Raw genomic sequence first — 18,802 nt, 5'->3', positions numbered from 1 at the left:
CTCATTCTTTGTAACTCTCTGACTTCCCTTTCTGTCACAGCTCTGTAACTTATTTGTATTCTGTCACCAGCAGCAGAGGCTTTTAAGAGTTTACAGGATTAGATTACATCCATTTGGATAATCTTTTACTTAAAGGTCAACTATGCTATATAACATAGCCAATCAATGATGTCTCATCACATTCGCACATTGCAGAGACTAGGGATCTTGGGGATCATTCCTAGAAATTCTGCCTGCTACAGCGTGGTTTCTAGATTGAACTCTAACATATATTTGGTAGGTTTCCTAAGCCTCAGTCTCATTATTCATGAAAGTGAATTTTAATGCTCTTTGCCCTGCTTGCCTCACAGGATCTACCTACATTAAGTTCAAAATGTAATAGTATGTCAAACAATGGGCAACTCAGTTCTACAAACATTACCATATCTCATTGGGGATACAAAGTTCTACACACTTAAAGATGGTAAAGGCATATAAAAATATAAGTTATTGCTTTTATAATAAATGTGTTCCTGTTGGCTGAAAATTTCAATATCTGATACAAATAGCTTTCTATTTTACTTTTTTTAATTATGCAAGACCTTGTAATCACAAACCTAAAAATTGCATGCCACATGTTTTAAGGCCAAATAAAAATTTATAGAGTTATCTTAAAAGAACTCCATAGAGTCCAAATAAAAATCCATTGAGTCCTTTTGAAAGGATCCAACCACATATATCAACTGAACTATACACGTTACCAAAAACAGTGGAACCTTTTCAGATTGTCTAATTGGCCTTTGGAACTTACATAGCATCAGGTATGCAAATGAACAACTTCAGATCTTGATTCCTCCCACCTCTACTCCCACTGTCACAACCACTTCTGTCATGACCTAGTTATTCTCCGAAAGTTCCGTCTTATACCTGGTCAAACTTCTCTTACAATCACCTGTGACTCTCCCTCTTGATCTTGGATCAAATAATCCTAAATACATTAAATGTTCTGATTCTTCGTGTCCCTTAACTATATCTCTACTTGAATCAGTGTGTTAGTTCAGGTCCTTTGAGAGAAAGATGCTAAGATAAAATTAGATGTGTAAGAGATTCGTTGAGGAAATCCTTGTGGGAGAAAATGGAGAGGTAACTAGAGGAGGCTGGGTAGACTGTCTGGCTACTGTGTAGAACTCATCCCCATGAAGGAGAAAAGAAAGAAAGGCAAAGAAGAAAACCCTTAAGATTTCAAATTTTAAGAAAGTTTTGGCAAAGCCAATTGGGAATATTCAAGGCAAAGCTGCCTGTCAGAAGAGTCTTGCATCTTTCAGTAATAGACTTGCTTTAGTACATCTGCTTGTGTTTAGTAATTGGCTGGGAGCAGCCAGAGAAAGCATGGACTCAGAACAAACTTGATGATGAATTTCAGAGGCAGCAGCTAAGACCATCAGTCTATTATTATCCTTGCAGTAACTGTCATAATTAGTATCAGAGCAAACCTTTTTTTTGTGTGTGTGCGTTCATGAGTTAATGGTCTTCTTTTTCCTGCCTTCAAGAGCCATGTCATTGAAAGAGCTAATCATTCAAATTTATGCTGCATTACTGCCTAGATACTTTCATGTATCATACTTTATTTTAAAATACTTTAACTAATAGCCCTGATGGTTTTCAGTTAACCAAATTCTCTCCTACCATCCTAGTTGCCCCTTCTGTCTTTTCCTTAGAAATATTATTGTAATAGCTGCAAGATGGTCTGGATCCTGAACCCCCAATCTTCAATGAGCACCAAATGGTGATTATAGATTACAAATTGTAGAAATATATCAAAGGAAACTTCATTAATATACACCAATGTTTGGACTCCAAATGCTTTTGTGTCTCAGTCACAAGGACTCCTCTTGCTTGGTGGCTTAAAGTTAGGTTGAAGAAGATTTACATCATGTTGTGCATGACCTCTTTAGTTTGGTTCTACTTATTCTTTCAAGGAGGGAGGAGTGAAGAAGGTGCCCCTTAGTGAGCATATTTTGTACAAATGAAAACAGGGTACTGCCACTTATGCCAGGATGCATGCATTATCCCTGAGAAAACTGGGCTATATGATCATTGTAGAGTCTCTCCTCTCAGGAATGAGGAAGACTTATACCTTTTACCTCACCAAGTACATGGAAATAAAAACAGCAGGGAAGTGATTCAAAAGAGAAATATGAAGAAAGCAATGTACAAAGATAGACACTTTAGCCTTTTTTCTTTTTCTCAAAACTTCACACTCCTTTTCACTCTGCTTCACTTATGCTGCCCTAGTTCCAGAGTGTTTCCTTTCTTGGGTGAAGATGGGAACAAGTACATGGGTCAGCAAGGGGTGGGTGGTACCTGTGCTCCCATTAAGATTCTTCCAGAATAGTTTCTCTATGATTATCAGCTTGGATCACATGTACTTGTGGATTATTGATGGTTTTCTAGGATAAACAGGGCATATTGTGTTGGAGAACATATTTTACATGTAACAATTTGGGGAATTTTTTATATTAAATAAAACTCAGATATACAATGAATTAGGATGCAAAATTTATCTGAATTTTGTAAGTGAATCATGAGAACTCAAAGATACTTAATCCTTGGGAACACCTTATACTCCTGTTCAGCTAAGCGTGAATATTTACTATTTTCAGCTATTAGTTATATCTTGTTGAAAAAGTGAAAAGAACTGCCCAATGAATTAGAATGTGTGCTCAACATTCTCTTAGCTCTTTTGTCTCTTTCCAAAATTGGATCAAATGACATTGGACATAATCAACTTCTTACTGTTTTGACAACCATCTGAGGAGACTTTTATAATTGATAATCTGGACTAGGTTACCCATTGTGTGATGAGACACAAAGCAGTCTGGACTCTCCATGATATGTATATCTGTTTGATATACTCAAATGGATATAAGTTTGAGTAGATATGGAGATGAGCCAGGGTTTATTTCTTCAACTGGTATTTACTGAATGCTCCTATGTGCCAGGAGCTGTTCTGGAAACTGTGATACAGCAATTAACAGATAAAGCGTTTATCTCGCAATGCATGAAAAACTGGGCAGAAAATGAACATACATACAAACTAATAAATAAGAAAACAAATGAAAGTATTCAGATAGTTCTATAACTACTGGGATGAAAATCGGGCAGGAAGGGAGACAGAACCTGCTTGGTGTGGGAGACAGGGGTAGCCTATCTGAGTTAGTGACATTTGACCCGAGACCTACATGAGGAGATGGAGACAGTCAGATGAAAATGAGGGAAGTAACAATGGCAAGTACAGAGAACTTGAGACAACTTGGCCGATTGGAGGGACACAGACAAAGCCAATGTAGGACCACAGGGGACGAGAGGGAGTCTGCTTGGAGAAATAGGTAGTACTGAGGCCTTAAAAGGTCCTGTAAGTCATGGAAAGACATTTAGTTACTATTCTAATGACAGTGAGATGTTACTGGAGAGTTTTAAACTGGGGAATGTCATAACTGTCCAGATGTAACCAAATAGTAAAACTGTTCTTCCTGAATAACTTGGCTAAAAAGGATGTTATAACTACAGATGTACATGAAGATTAGGCAGAACATGGAAGAAAGGCCTCAACTAAACTTGACCTCACATAAATATGGGAGAAAGATCAAATGGGAGCTGGGAGTGTTAAAAGAATGTAAGGGGAATGGCTTCTAATAATGAACAAAACGGCTATATTTTATTATGAAGAAAAATGTTATGCATCTTAAACATGCAGAAGAAATTTCTGTTCAAAAGACTTGAAAAAGTCTTGGGTGTACTAAAATAAACCTTTTTTTTTCCCTTTTTTTTGAGATGGAATTTCGCTCTTGTTGCTCAGGCTGGAGTGCAATGGTGCAATCTCTGCTCACTGCAAACTCCGCCTTCTGGGTTCAAGCAATTCTCCTGCCTCAGCCTCTTGAATAGCTGGGATTACAGGCATGTGCCACCATGCCCAGCTAGTTTTGTATTTTTAGTAGAGTCGGGGTTTCTCCACATTGGTCAGGCTGGTCTCAAACTCCTGACCTCAGGTGATCCTCCCACCTTGAACTCCCAAAGTGCTGGGATTACAGGTGTGATACATTTTTTAAGATATAGAAAATTCATGTATTTAGAGTTTAAGTTTAATTTCCAAAGAGCTCAGACTTCTCTGTATATTATATGCTATGAAATTTTGTTTATTTTTAATTTAACCTACTTGAGTGCAAAAACACAAAGAAGCTTAAGGAATATAAAGAGCCATTTAAAATGACCATTTAAATAGATTCAAAATTAATAATATCAGCACAGTGTTTCTTTGATATGACAACCCCTCCTCCCAGGGTACTTAAATAAAGGAGGGGGAATCTTAATCTGAAATTGAAAACCCTGAAATCATGTTTCCAAGGAAAGAAGGGAAATAGGAAAAACAAAAACAAAAAGCAGCAACTCATTTGGAAGCTCATGGGAGAGGCAGAGGGGGATTCATACATCTCTGGACTGGTTTGCCTGAGCAAGTGAATCATTTAAATAGGAAAAAACAGGGGGCTGACTCAGCTTGAGCAAACTCTTGCTATCCCCTGCTGAGGTCCTCACTTGGTGTGGTCCCTGCCGCTCTCCTCCGACCTTGCTGCCCTCCTCCTTTGTCACTGTGGAGAAACAGGAAGGAATGTTTATTAGCAAGACTGACTGGGGTCACACCCAAGGCAATTTCAGATTTTTACCTCTCCCGGCCCTGGGAAGAAGTTCAAGGATCAAGGACAAACTCCTGGTTAGAATGAGAGGCAAGTCCAAACCTTTAAAAAATAAACTCACAACAGCATTTGGCACAGGCCTCTGGAGTTTACCAGAACGTGTGTGCCTGTGTGTGATGTTCATTAGTTCCTCTTGCCGATCTAATGAGATTTTATGTCTTATAACAGTGAGGCAATTGGAGTCTCAACAGGGGAAGGAGCTTGCCTAACACTGCAGGATGGTTAGCACTCGGATCCTGACTTTCTGACTCCTAGGATTGTGCTATCTTAAGATAATCACATGCCTTCTTGGCAGATGTTTCTAACAAAGGAGAGAGTTGCCCAGGGTTGTGCTTTGCTGGCTCCCTTGTTATGTGATTGCCATTTAGTTGCACCACACAGTCACCTTCAATTAGCTGTGCAAATAGGCTCACTCTTATGCTACATGCACTAAAAGTGAAAATGGGGAGAGAGGAGTGACAGAGAGAGAGAGAAAGAGAAAGGAGGGCGGGTGGGATGGTGGGAGGGAGAGAGAGAGAGAGAGAGAGAGAGAGAGAGAAACTCCTATTATGGCATGTTCTTTGCCCCACCCCACTCCACTCCCTATCAACAGGAAGAAAGTACCCAAAGAAAATTGTTGCTATGAAAGGCATAGCCAGCTAAATGGGTGTCACTTAGTTTGAAAAATCTCAAAGATGTCAATGAGCCACTCGAGAAAACAAGGAACCTGTTTTTCTTTCATCATTCCTTCTCAGTCCTTGGCTTTTGGAAGAGTAACTTTATGGAAGGAGAAGACCCTCTGTGGAGTTAAAAGGTTTATGAACTTTATCCTCCGCAACAAATCAGTGACAGTTGTTCCGTAGGCTGATGGTTTCCCTCTATCTTTCCTTTTTAACAGCTGTATGTCTCACAGTTTAGACTTGGAGTATAAGTAATAAGAAGAATAAAACATAGTCCCTTAAGTATATTCACCATAAGTTAGCTCAGGGCAATTCCAGTGCAAGTATGATCTGTGATCCAACAGGTGAGTGACTCTGCTGCTGAAATTCACGTGTGATCACAGTGGCCTTTGCTGTTTAGCATGCTCTAATCCTTTTGTCCATTTTCATCACATGAACTGCTGAATATAGGATTATTTAAATGGATGGGGAGATATCATGAAAATGAATAAAGAAAAAGTTCTTATTTAGGGGTGCATACCTGCCTATCTGACCATTGTCCTTTGGCAATTAGGATCTTGCTTTCAGAAAGCGTGGGCATTGGAATCAGGCTGCTGGAGTATGAATCATTATGCTATCATTTTTTGTTTGTTTTTGCTCTGTGACATTAGGAAAGTTATGTAAAATTTTGTGCTTCGGTTTCTTCTTTCAATTTGGGTATAATAACTGTGCCTGTCTTGTAGGATTATTGTGAGGCCCAAGTGCAATAATATATAGTATACTATGCCTGTGCCTGGCATCTAGTAAGTACTCATTAAGATTACATGAAGATAATACAGATATATCTCAACATGTAATTATGATTTTTCTTATTCAAGGCCAAGCATTCCAATTTAATGGAGTTAGGCAAACACAATAAATTCATTGCTCTTTCCTTTTTATGCTACTTTCTTTGAAGAGGCAGTCAAGTTCCATTTGACTGAAACTTTTTAGCAATGTATATTATGCTGACTTTACTCTCATGTGCCCTTGGGGCTATAATTCATCAAGTTAGGGGAGCGAAAAAGTGTGTTAGTGAAAGAGAAATGAGGAAGCACAAGGAGGAAAAAAGAGTCATGACCTCATTCACTGCCAATATTTATTATATGGAGCAATGACCATCCTTCAGAAGTGTTTGTTCTCTATTGCACTGTAGATATGGAAGAATTATCATTGATCAATTGCTGTCTCAGTCACTTACCTGATAGAATTTGGGAGATATGGCTATTTCAGGGCACATTTGACATAAAGTGATATTTTTGGATTAAAGCTTTCATGATGAGAGCCAGTCTGGGTCAGAAATGATTGAAAGCTGTCGCCATCTATAGGCTAGTTGTTTGTAGTAAAATATTTTTCCTCATTGCATTATGTTCTTGGTACCATTTATGAAGCAGAGTTCTTCAGTGGGCTTGAGGTTTAGCGGAAGTTAAAACAATAACCAACACCCCAACCCAGTGGCTCTCAAACTCAGTGAGGTGGCATAGAACTTTAGCATGAATTTGAGCTTGGACTCAGCTAGACTTTCATATACTGTGTGATCTTGGGCACTGATATCAACCCTTTATGAGAAAATTATCTCTGAAATATGGGAAGTAAACCTTCCAGTTAGGTTGTTGTGAAGATTCAATGAGTTAGAATGATATATACATTATAATGATCTATATTTTAGATGTTTCGTAAATATGATTGCCGTCATTTTATTCTTTCCTTTTCTCTTTCTTCTCAGTATCTTACAAGTAGCAAGTTGAACATTGTGGGATGCATTAACTATTGAGGACTTTGAAGCTTTCTGCTACATGGAGGCTAGGACCAGAGTCAAGATTTATACTTTGCAGCATACTGGTCAGCTGTTTTTGCAAATCAGGTTAAATAATTTTTAAATGAGGCTGAGAGCATGGGAGATACTAATGTGTATTTCTTAATGAGCTACTGCATATGCAAGTGCTTTATAAAGTGTCAAGGGCTCCAGGATTATATGGTATTACTGTCTCTGTTGTAAGCACTTCTACCTTTTCCTTCTCCTTTTACAGATTAGGAAATTGAAACGCAAAAAGATCAAAAGTGATTTGCCCAAGCATATAGATCAAAGCTGTGACAGAACCAGGAATGGAACTTATATCTCTCTACTCATGGTTTAAAGCACAAATAAAACCTTGTTTCAAAAATATTAAAAAGTCACAAGAAAGGTAAACATGTGGATAAACAAAATAAAAAAATAAAAGTTATCCAGTAATAACATATTGATATATGTCCTTCTTTCTGGCATGTGCAAAACAATGCACATGGAATGTATTGGTTACAAAAAAAGAGGAAATAGCTACTTACCTTAAGCAAACTAACTTGGAGATAAATTTGAGATACCCTCCTATAGGATTGATAATGGCAAGGGTGATGAGTAGATGCGTAGAGACTGTTCAAAAAGAAACACAAGACGCATTCTCTTTTAAGGGTTCTGATGCTCTGCTCAGTTATTTTTATTCTTTTAAAAATAAAAAAATAATAACTGTACAAAATTCATAGGGTATATAGTGGTGCTTTGCTATATATAATATATAGTGATCAGGTTAGGGTAATTAGCATATCCAGTCATCCTATAGTGGCATAGAACACCAGAAATTATTCTTTCTAGCTATAATTTTGTATTCTTTAACAAATCTCTCCCTATCCCTCCCTTCCCCTTACTTTTCTTAGCTTCTAGGATCATTTGTTCTACTTTTTACTTCTATGAGATTAACTTTTTTTAAAAAAGATATTTATTCAGTGTCACCATCAGATTATTACATTTAGCTATCAACAACATGGGTGCAAAAAAAAAAAAATCTACATTAAAACCCTTTGTTGGAATGCTTTACACTTTCCACAGAACAGAAACTAAAATAACCTGTTATACAGTTAGTCACAAATACAGTCCTTGAGTTTTTTGCCCATACACATGAGTATTTGTCTAAAGCATGTCTTCTTTATAGCAGCTAGGCCCTGCCACCACCGTACTTGGCTGAGTTCACAAATCTGTTGTAACCTGTAGCTTCCCTGTCACTTCTCTGGCTCTCCTCTCTTGTTAAGCTTTGTTTCCTAATTAAAATCTTCTGCCACTGCCATAGCTACTGCTACTACTGGAACTGCCATAACCACCTTGGTTTTGTGGTTTGGCAAAGTATTGGCTGCCACCACCATAGGGGCCAGAACTTCTGCCTCCAAAGTTTCCTTCCTTCGTGGTTCCAAAATTTGAAGACTGATTGTTGTAATTGCCAAAATCATTGTAGCTTCCACCACCTTCAAAATTGCTTCCATCATTACCAAATCCATTATAGCCATCCCCACTGCCACCATATCCACCACCACCACCATGGCTGCTACCAAAGCCACCATGACCACTGAAGTTTCCTCCATGACCAAAGTTGTCATTCCCACAAAAACTACTTCCACGACCACCACCAAAGTTTCCAGAGCCACTTCGACCTCCTTAGCTGGATGAAGCACTAGCCATTTCTTGCTTTGACAGGGCTTTCCTAACTTCACAGCCGTGCCCATCCACAGTATGGTATTTCTGAATGACAGTCTTATTCACAGAGTCATGGGTGTCAAAGGTTACAAAGGCAAAACCCCTTTTCTTGCCACTGCCTTGGTCAGTCATGATTTCAATCACTTCAATTTTTCCATACTGTTCAAAATAATCTCTTAGGTGATGTTCTTTAGCATCTTCTTTAATGCCACCAACAAATTTTTTTTCACAGTTAAGTGGGCATCTGGTCTTTGAGAATTTTCTCTTGAGACAGCTCTCTTTGGTTCCACAACTCTTCCATCCACTTTGTGTGGCCTTGCATTCGTAGCTACATCCACCTCCTCCACAGTGGCATATGTGACGAACCCAAAGCCCCTGGAGTGCTTGGTGTTTGGATCTCTCATTACCACACACAGTCCTTGAGCATTCCCCATTGCTCAAAACGGCTTCTCAAGCTCTCATCGGTTGTTTCAAAGCTCAATCCTCCAATGAAGAGCTTCCTCAGCTGTTTGGGCTCTTTAGGAGACTCTGACTTAGACGTGATCGCAGGGAGAAGAGAGACTTCAAGGATGCTTCTTCAGCGGTGTCCATGGGCAGAAAAGAGCAAAATTAAGAACTTATCTTGATATTAACTTTTATTTTAGCTTCTGTTGGTGAGTGAGAACATGCTGTATTTAATAGGAAATTTCTGTTACTGGCTTATTTCACTTAACACAATGTCCTCCAAGAGCATCTATCCAGGATTTTATTGCCTTTTATGGTTTAATTATATTTCATTGTGTATATATACCATGTTTTCTTTGTCCATTCATTTGTTGTTGGATGCCTGGGTTGATTCCATATCTTGATTATTGTAAATAGTACTGCAATAAACATGGTCTGTAGATGTCTCTTTGATATAATGATTTTCTTTCCTTTGGATAAATTGCTAGTAATGGGATTGCTGGATCATACCATAGTTCTATTCATAGTTTTTTGAGGAACCTCCATTCTGTCCTCCATAGTGGTTGTACTAGTTTACATTCCCACCAGCAGTCTGTAAGAGTTCCCTTTTCTCCACATCCCTGCCAGAATTTGTTATTTTTTTTTTTGTTCTTTTTGATAATGGACATCCTAACTGGTGTGAGATGATACCTCATTGTGGCTTCAATTAGGATTTCCCTGATGATTAGTGATATTGAGCAGTTTTTTTCATATATTTATTGGCCATTTGTGCATATTCTTTTGAGAAATGTCTGTTCAGATCATTTGCCTACTCTTTAATCAGATTATATATATATATATATATATTTACTGTTGAGGTGTTTGAGTTTCTTATATATATATGAGTAGTTTACAAATATTTTCTTCCTTGCTGTAGTTTGTATTTTCACTCTGTTGATTACTTCCTTTGCTGTACAAAAGGTTTTTGGATTGATATAATCCCACTTGTTTATTTTTGTTTGTGTTGCCTATGTTTTTAAGGTATTATTCAGAAAATTTTTGCCCAGACCAATTTCCTGAAGCATTTCTTCTATGTTTTCTTCTAGTAATTCTATTTTTTTCAGGTCTTATATTTAGGTTTTTGTTCCATTTTGCAATGATATTTATATAGGGTGAGAGATGGGAATCTAGTTTCATTCTTCCATATATAGATATTCAGTTTTCCCAGCATCATTCATTGGTGAAATTGTCTTTTACCCACTTAGTGTTCTTGATACCTTTGTCAAAAATCAGGTGGTTGTAGATATGTGGATTAATTTCTGAGTTCTCTATTCTGTTCTATTGCTCTGTCTTTGTCTGTTTTTATACTAGTAACATGCTATTTTGGTTCCTACAGCTTTGTAGGATACTTTGATATCTGCTAGTGTGATAACTCCAGCTTGGTTCTTTTTGCTAAGGATTGCTTTGGTTGTTTGGGTCTTTTGTGGTTCCATATAAATTTTAGGATTTTTTTCTATTTCTGTGAAGAATGTCGTTAGTATTTTAATAGGAATTGCATTGAATCTATAGGTTGCTTTGGGCATTAGATATCTTTTTATTTGTTTATGTCCTCTTCAGTTTTTTTCATCAGTGTTTTGTAGTTTTACTTGTAGAGGTATTTCACCTCCTTGGTTACATTTATTCCTTGGTATTTTATTGTTTTTATAGCTATTGTAAATGGGATTACCTTCTTAATTGCTTTTTCAGTTAGTTTGTTGGTCACGTATAGAAATACTACTGAATTTTGTATATTGATATTGGATTCTGCAACTTTACAGAATTTGTTATCAGCTCTGAGTTTTTTGGTCGGGTCATTAGATTTTTCTATATATAAAATAATGTCATCTGCAAACAGGGGCAGTTTGGCTTCCTCCTTTCCAATTTGGTTGTCTTTTATTTCTTTGTTTTGCCTAATTGCTTGGGCTAGGACTTCTAAAACTGTGTTTAATAAAAAAGAATGGTAAGAGTGGGCATTCTTGTCTTTTTTCAGTTCTTAGAGGAAATGCTAGTGTAGCTGAGGAGAGAAATGAAAACATAGTAAAAACTTCAGTAGAAGCTGGGGAGAGATGAGTTTTCACCAAAGGAGGTGAGTGATGGGGATGAGGGAGGTCTTGAGAGGTAAGAGAGGCCAAAGAGCTGGCAGGTACTGTTAGTAGGATGTTCAGGGATCCAGAAGTAACGATGAATGAGAAGATGGATTTAAAAAAACCCTGAAGCTGTTTAGCTTGAAGAAGAAGAGAGTAAGAGAGAAATGAGTGCTTACTTTTAATGTTTTAAAGGCTGTTATGTGGCAAAGGGATTAGATTAATTTGTCTTCTAGAGAACAGAAATAGGACAAATAGATGCAAATAGAGTGAGGAAGATCTAAAACAAATGGAGAAGAACCTTCTAAAATCAACTACAATGACAGTAAATAAAAACAACCTAAAGGACTATTTTTACAATTCTGTAGTTCTTGGTCACTGTAGATAGATGTGTAAGCAGAAGCTGAATAACCATTTACTAAAAATGTAAATAGAAACAAAGCAAATTTCAGTCAATAAATCTTAAATTAGTTCACATTTTGTAAAACTCACTTATATATCATATGCATAGACAAATACACCAAACTGATGAACATTTGCCTTGTATAATCATTTTTTTCAGTTGTTTAATGAGATACATTATTCAAACAATTTAGAACAATGTGCATTTCTTTTTAATTTTTAAAAGGTTGGGAAGATTAATTGCATTTTCTGAGGTCACAACTAAAAGCCAAGATTTTAATCAATTTCTGATTAAAGTCTGGTCTCTTTTTAGGAAACTACAATCCCACATTTTAAGGGGATTAAGATAGGAATGGATAGACAAAATATGGAGATAGTAGGTACAGAATATAAAGTTTCAAGAGATTAGAAGCTTCTAAAATAGCAAACAGCCAATTTGTAGAGTGCCACTGGAAAGTGACAAAGAGACCAGTTAAGTTAGTTGGAACTGAATTGAAACCAGACAGGGATATGGCACAAGTCAGGGTATGGTCATTCTGGTAAGCAGCAGATGCAGAATCAAGACAGAGTTGTTTCCCCTTTTCTCTCTCTCTCTTTAATTTTAAAGCGGTTTATAACAAACAGATATTATGCTTATTTCTGTTTTTAAAATTTCTTTTAGTAATTTCTCATCACTTAACAATCTCTATTATTATTTTTTTAAATCCAAATTTTCTCTTGTTATTTTAGTTAAGTGAGCATTCATATTTATTATGTGGAACTAGGGGTAGTCCTAGCTACTTGGGTACAATGTGGAGTCTGGCCATGTTAGGGACAGAAGTGGTCTCAGCTAAGTTTGGGTGTGACACTATTATTTACACAAGTGTAGCCTGCCTTCGAGATAGAGTGAGGTGTTTTATGATCACAGGCTTTATGAGTTATAGCTATAAAACAATCAATCTTTTAAAGCAAACACACCACTATGTCTACATCCAAATGAGATTTGTCCTTCAGGGCTGTGACCTTGGGAAACTTTTTGCACATACTAGCATAAAACATATTTAAACTCTTCACTGAAAACATCATTCAGACCTAGTTTCTCTCTCAGTTTCTCTCTCTCCTCTCTCACATGTGCATGTGTGTATGCACACACATGCGCACACACAAATATGCTCACATTATTATTATTTTTTTTGTGACAGAGTCTCTGCTCTGTTGCCAGGCTGGAGTGCAGTGGCGTGATCTCGGCTAACTGCAACTTCTGCCTCCTGGCTTCAAGCCTCAGCCTCCCAAGTAGCTGGAACTTTAGGTGCACGCCACCGCACCCAGCTAGTTTTTTGTATTTTAGTAGAGACGGGTTTTCACCATGTTGGCTAGGATGGTCTCAATCTCCTGACCTTGTGTTCCACCTGCCTTGGCCTCCCTAAGTGCTGGGATTACAGGCATGATGCTCACATTATTTTAAAATTCACCTTATTTTTAATCAAAACCATTTTATCTTGCTAGATAACCAATTTTATGTTTTAGATGATTTGGCTACAAATAACTTTGGCTATCAGAAAAATCAAATCTATCATTAAAAGATGCTGTTACCACCGAAGAGGTAAAAAAAGAATGGCTACTGACTCTGAAATTCATACCCAAAGTAGAGCTGCAAAGATATTTGGAATACTGGTAGTATCCACTAAAGAATGACCTTCCAAGATGCTATTTTGAGGAAATGTTTAAATGTAGAATTATTGAAATATTTATAAAATAAAAATTAACCAACTCTGTTTCACATTCCACCTTGTGTATGGCACTTCTTAGGCTATCATTTCATTCCAAATTTATGGTCACTACGCTACTGTCATTCCTCATACTATGTGATCAGCAGTTCAAAAGCAGCTACTCACAGAGATAAGCTGGATACATTGTAAATGCTGTGGTGACAAAAGTATGCAGGAGCAGTCACATTTATACAGTGTTGGAGGAAATGTAATTTGGACAAACATTTTAGAAGATAAGTTGAGAATGTCAAAAATGAAAAATGCACTTTCTGTTTTATTCAGCAATTATGAGCCCTTTGGTTTATAGATATGCTCACAAATATATACAAACATATATGCACAATTATGTTCATTGTGGTATTGCACTAGGAAAATGCTAAAAACAAACTAAATATCCATCAATAGGGAAATTGTTCAATAAATTATAGTATACCTAAAAAAAAGAGTAACATGTAACAACTAAAAAAAATAAAATAGTTGGTATATGCAAATATTCCAAGATCTGCCAGACATACTGTTAAGTGAAAAAGCTAGATATAAAACTGTTTATAGTTCCCTTTCTTACTATAGCCAAAGAAAATTCAGAAAAAAACTGTTTACAGTTAATCTTTGAATAATGCAGAAGTTATGGGCACCAACTTCCTGCATAGTCAAAAATCTGCATGTAACTTTTGACTCCCCAGTACTTTACTAATAGTCTACTGTTGACTAGAAGCCTTGCCAACAACATAAACAGTTGATTAACACTGGAAAATGCGGGGTTGGTCTTTTCCAAATGCTGTGGTCTTGTCACCACAGCATTTACCATATATCCAGCTTATCTCTGTGAGTAGCTGCTTTTGAACTGTTGATCACATAGTTAGTATGAGGAATGACAGTAGCCTAGTGACCATAAATTTGGAATGAAATGATAGACTAAGAAGTGCCATACACAAGGTGGAATATGAAGCGGAGTTGGTTAATTTTTATTCTATAAATATTTCAATAATTCTACATTTAAACATTTCCTCAAAATAGCATCTTGGAAGGTCATTCTTTAGTGGATATTACCAGTATTCCACTGTCTCAGAGGTGGCAAAGGCAAAAGAAAAGCCACCCATAAGTGAATCCTTGCATTTCAAACCTATGTTTTTCCAGGGCAACCATACATCTATGTGCATGTTCATGATAAATATGTAAAAGGGTATGTAAGAAAATGCGTTAGTAGTTTCCTTTAGAGAATAAAATGAGAGGTCTATTATAGGTGAGAAAAATTTTTATTATATATTCTCTTGTAGGTTTTTTTGTCATGTATATGTATTCTTTTCAAAATAATGAAAACAATAAAAAGATTAAAGCATACAAGGGCGAATGCATTGACTAAGAGGTAGTTGAGAGCAAAGCTTGCTGTCTTTCAAAAGAGGTGAACTGAGCTTTTCCTTTTGCTCTTTGGGTATGCTTGAATGAGGATGGAGTGAGTGAATTCTAAGGAGTATCAGGAACAGTGATTAAATTAGAATGTGGGGAGGTGTCATAAGCTTATTTGTAGGTGAGGTATTAAGACTAGAAGAATGACATTCTGCATCAAATCTTTTATATTGTTTGATCTCTTTTACTTAAAAACAAAACAAGATACTTTTTTTGTTGTTTGACATATGACCAATTAGTAGACAGTTGTGGCTAAATGTTTTCTTTAAAAGCAAAGTAAGTATGCCTAGATGCATTGCCACGTGGTAATTTTTAATGATGAATTAGTTACAATAAATTTCTTCCCTTTCTCACAGCTGGTGAATTAGAAAGATATTAAGCTTACAAGAGCTCTAATGAGGAAAAGACAGTCATTGTTTAACAGAGAAGGACGGCTAGGGTGAGCATTTTTGTGTTTTTGGAGGAGAACTTTGCAGGCAATCAGTGTTTTCTACCTGTGTCCACTGAGGATCTTGGGGCAGGGGAAAAGGAGAGCAGGGATGAAAATGAGGAAGAGAGATAGGAGGAGCCCAAATACCAACTTTGACTTAAGAAGGATGATTACTAGAAGGGAAAGATTGTGGATTTGTTGTATGAGATGTTGAACCATGAAATCTCTAATTGTAGAACACACTTCCAACCGAATTGGGTTAGCTTCCAGTAGCAGAAGCCCTTTGTCTACTTCTCTAGTACTGAAGCGAATGCAAATTTCTCAATGTAAAGAAAGTAGAATGGTGAAATAAGAGTGTGGATTCCAGGATCAGACACAACTGGGTGCCTAAAAAGGGTAAGGATGCTACAGCTGGTTAGCCCTGTACAAATTATTTAATCCTTCCATGTCTCATTCCTCTCATCTGGAAAATGCTGATCATACTAACTCATGAGATGTGTTTATAGACTAGATATAATATTAGAAAATTTCTGACACGTATGCATTGTATTGGATCAATATATATTTTGCAATAAATGATCAACTTTTTATTAATGAAGTTACTAATTTCATAACATGGAATTGTTTACTTCTAATTAACTAGTATTGTCATTATTATTGTTGCTGTTATACTGCTACTGCTGTTGCTATTACTCTTTATGAAGTACCTAATACACTCCAAGCCTTGCTCTAGGGGTTGTATATGAAGTATTTCTAAACCTAAAAACTATCTAAGATGGCTCAGTATAGCCCATTTTATAGATGAAGACTGAAGCCCAGAGAGTTGAAATAAGGAGTAAAGTTGAGATTTGACTTTGTCTTCCAAAACTAGAAGCGTAAAGCAATGGACCAGGTTCCAAAGTGACACGGAAGGGCATTAGTTTGGCCCACAGGCTGCAGAGAATTTGACCACAGAGCTCTGTATACTCCAGTGGTGAATTATGTCTGGGAGTGTGGCAGGCTACATGGCTAGGGCATCGTTAGACATGAGCTGGAGAGAGGCAAATATATGGCTACTGGACTGAGTAGAGAAATGCCATGGAAAGGAGGAAGAAGAGCCTGAGAGTTAGAGCAACTTCTCTTGTGGGGAGACAAGCTTACGAGGAGATAAGCTTCACTTCAATTATGGGGATATAACTTCACTTATGGGGAGACAAGTAAGGGAGGAGGGATTTCTTGAGGATGTGGAATATACCTGGTACTTTCATTGTTCTTATTCCTATTCTTCTTTGTTCTTTTCACTATTTTACTTAGGTTAGATGTCAAATACTTCCTGCTTTTAGTCAGACTTCCTTTTCTAATTATAAGACCAAACACTCAGATTTCATTTGTAGATATAATTATTAGAAAATTTTGTTAAAATTTCCAAACACTGTTCCCTGTGTTTATCATCATGTTCCCTGCCCTTATTACTTCACAGTTTGTTCTGGAATTACTCCAATTAATCTTGGAGTTTCAGGAGACAAATTGTGCTCAGTGTACATGAGAAGAGAAAGTTTAGAAAGCAGAGGGCTTCCCTGTCTAGTTTCCAGCTCAGAAAAGCAAACATATTCTACTTTCATATGTATCACAATTGGAGCTGAGCTGACTTTAAAATCAGATAATTTTTCTCTTTTATCCCTAATAAATAATGGTGCTTAGAGCAATGAATATTGCTGGTAACAGATTCCACCAATGGGTGTGGTGTAAAGTTGAGCATTTGCGGATTGTTCAGCTTCTGCTATTGTCTACAGCATTTCCTCCCTTGTCTCGGAGGCTCATACTTTCTCAGGCACGGACACTTTTAAGTCCAGATAAATGTCTGGGTTTTCTTACTCCAAGGATAAGAAGGTGGGGTGTCATGGAGTGGTGGTGGTGGTTGTGGAGTTGTCTTCCTGGCAGGGATTTCACTGCCGGGGAAAGTCTGTCTTTAAAAAATAAATGTAAACAGGTTAAGTAGTCTCATCAGTTAAATGATTTCCTTGTTGATGTAAGGTGAGGAAAAGAAGAATAACTTTTGGGAAAAGAAACTGAGAATACAAAGGAAGAAGAAAAATAAGGGGCTGAACATTGAGGAAGACTTATGAGACAGATAAAATATAAAGGCAGATAATTTGTTTTTCAATTTGGCATGGGGACAGTAAAATAATTTTTTTCTACTAAACCAATAAAGCCCATGTGTTTTTTTCTTCTCTGGGAGCACCAATTATTCTGAGCCTCTAAATAAAGAAAGTCAACTTCCGCAAGTGTTCTAAATCCCACCTTGTAGTGAGAGTCCTGAAAATTGCAATAGCTAGAGTCAATACTAACACTGTATGCCTAAGAGGTGGTATCTCAAATAGGATTAAGGACTGCTCTGGGCATCTTCTGTTATTGATATTGTTTCTCTGTAAATATTGTTTGGTATCACATTAGACAAAATTGCAGGTCATCTTTGAGAAAAACTTAGTCTAAACAATGGAAAAAATGTATAGCTGCATGTTTAATTTGCATATAACAAAGCCACAGAATGCTTTAGATACTTACAGCAGCCTGTCCTTTACTCCAACCCATTAGTATTATGATAAATGTAGTCCGGGGAAGTGCTCGATCTGGGCTGTTCAGTTTGTGTTTTTGTTTCTTTCTACCATTCGGGTTTTGAGTCACCTGCTGGTGTGTGTCAGTGTCAGAGTGCTGGGTCACATCCTGCATTGTCCAGGTTTTATTGGTCATTTTCTTAAGTTAAAGCTGATTTTCCACTTAAAAAGAATCCTGTCTCCTTCTGCAATTTTTCAAAGCCTAGCATCTCAAATGCAGACTCTAAAAACTGTATGTATATGTATTGTGCAGGCTATTTATCTTCTTAGCTTTGAATTCTCTAGATATGCTATATGCCAGAGGTGTGATTCCTCTGTTATTTAAGAGTGATTTGCAAATTGTCTTGGCCAATGTGTCTGCCCAAGTTGTTTGTAACTCAGGGTGTAATGGGAAATGGTTTAGAGACATTTGTAGCTTTTGATGGAAAAAAAAATTAGCGTCCTTCTAAGAGTTATATAGTCCTTGAAGTCTTTTAGGCTATTCCTGAGTCCCATGTTGCCTCCATACAGACTGTTTAGCCACATTCAACACCATCTTCTTGCTACTTTGTTAAGATTTGACTGTTGTTTTTTTCAAAGTATAAATGTGTGATCACATACATACAGAGAGACAATGATGTGTAACTCATAAATATGAAAAGTAAAATTTAGAATTTTAATTGAAGAAAAATCAGCATTATTCATAAAAATCTGGTAAGATATTTCTAAAAGTGGAAATTTATGCAGAAAATTGATTTGTAATTACTTACTAAATGCCAGGAATATT

General features: G+C 36.9%; 1 pseudogene; it reads right to left on the bottom strand.

Moving 5' to 3' along the window:
• Positions 1-8,134: 8,134 nt before the first annotated feature.
• On the bottom strand, positions 8,135-18,172 carry LOC108316266 (annotated as a pseudogene).
• Between the last annotated feature and the right edge of the window lie 630 nt (positions 18,173-18,802).

The sequence above is a fragment of the Cebus imitator genome, unplaced genomic scaffold (assembly GCF_001604975.1).
Source record: "Cebus imitator isolate Cc_AM_T3 unplaced genomic scaffold, Cebus_imitator-1.0 Scaffold186, whole genome shotgun sequence".
Classification (NCBI taxonomy): domain Eukaryota; kingdom Metazoa; phylum Chordata; class Mammalia; order Primates; family Cebidae; genus Cebus; species Cebus imitator.
Note: the sequence above shows the minus strand (reverse complement) of the source record. Positions and strands in the feature narration are given on the sequence as shown.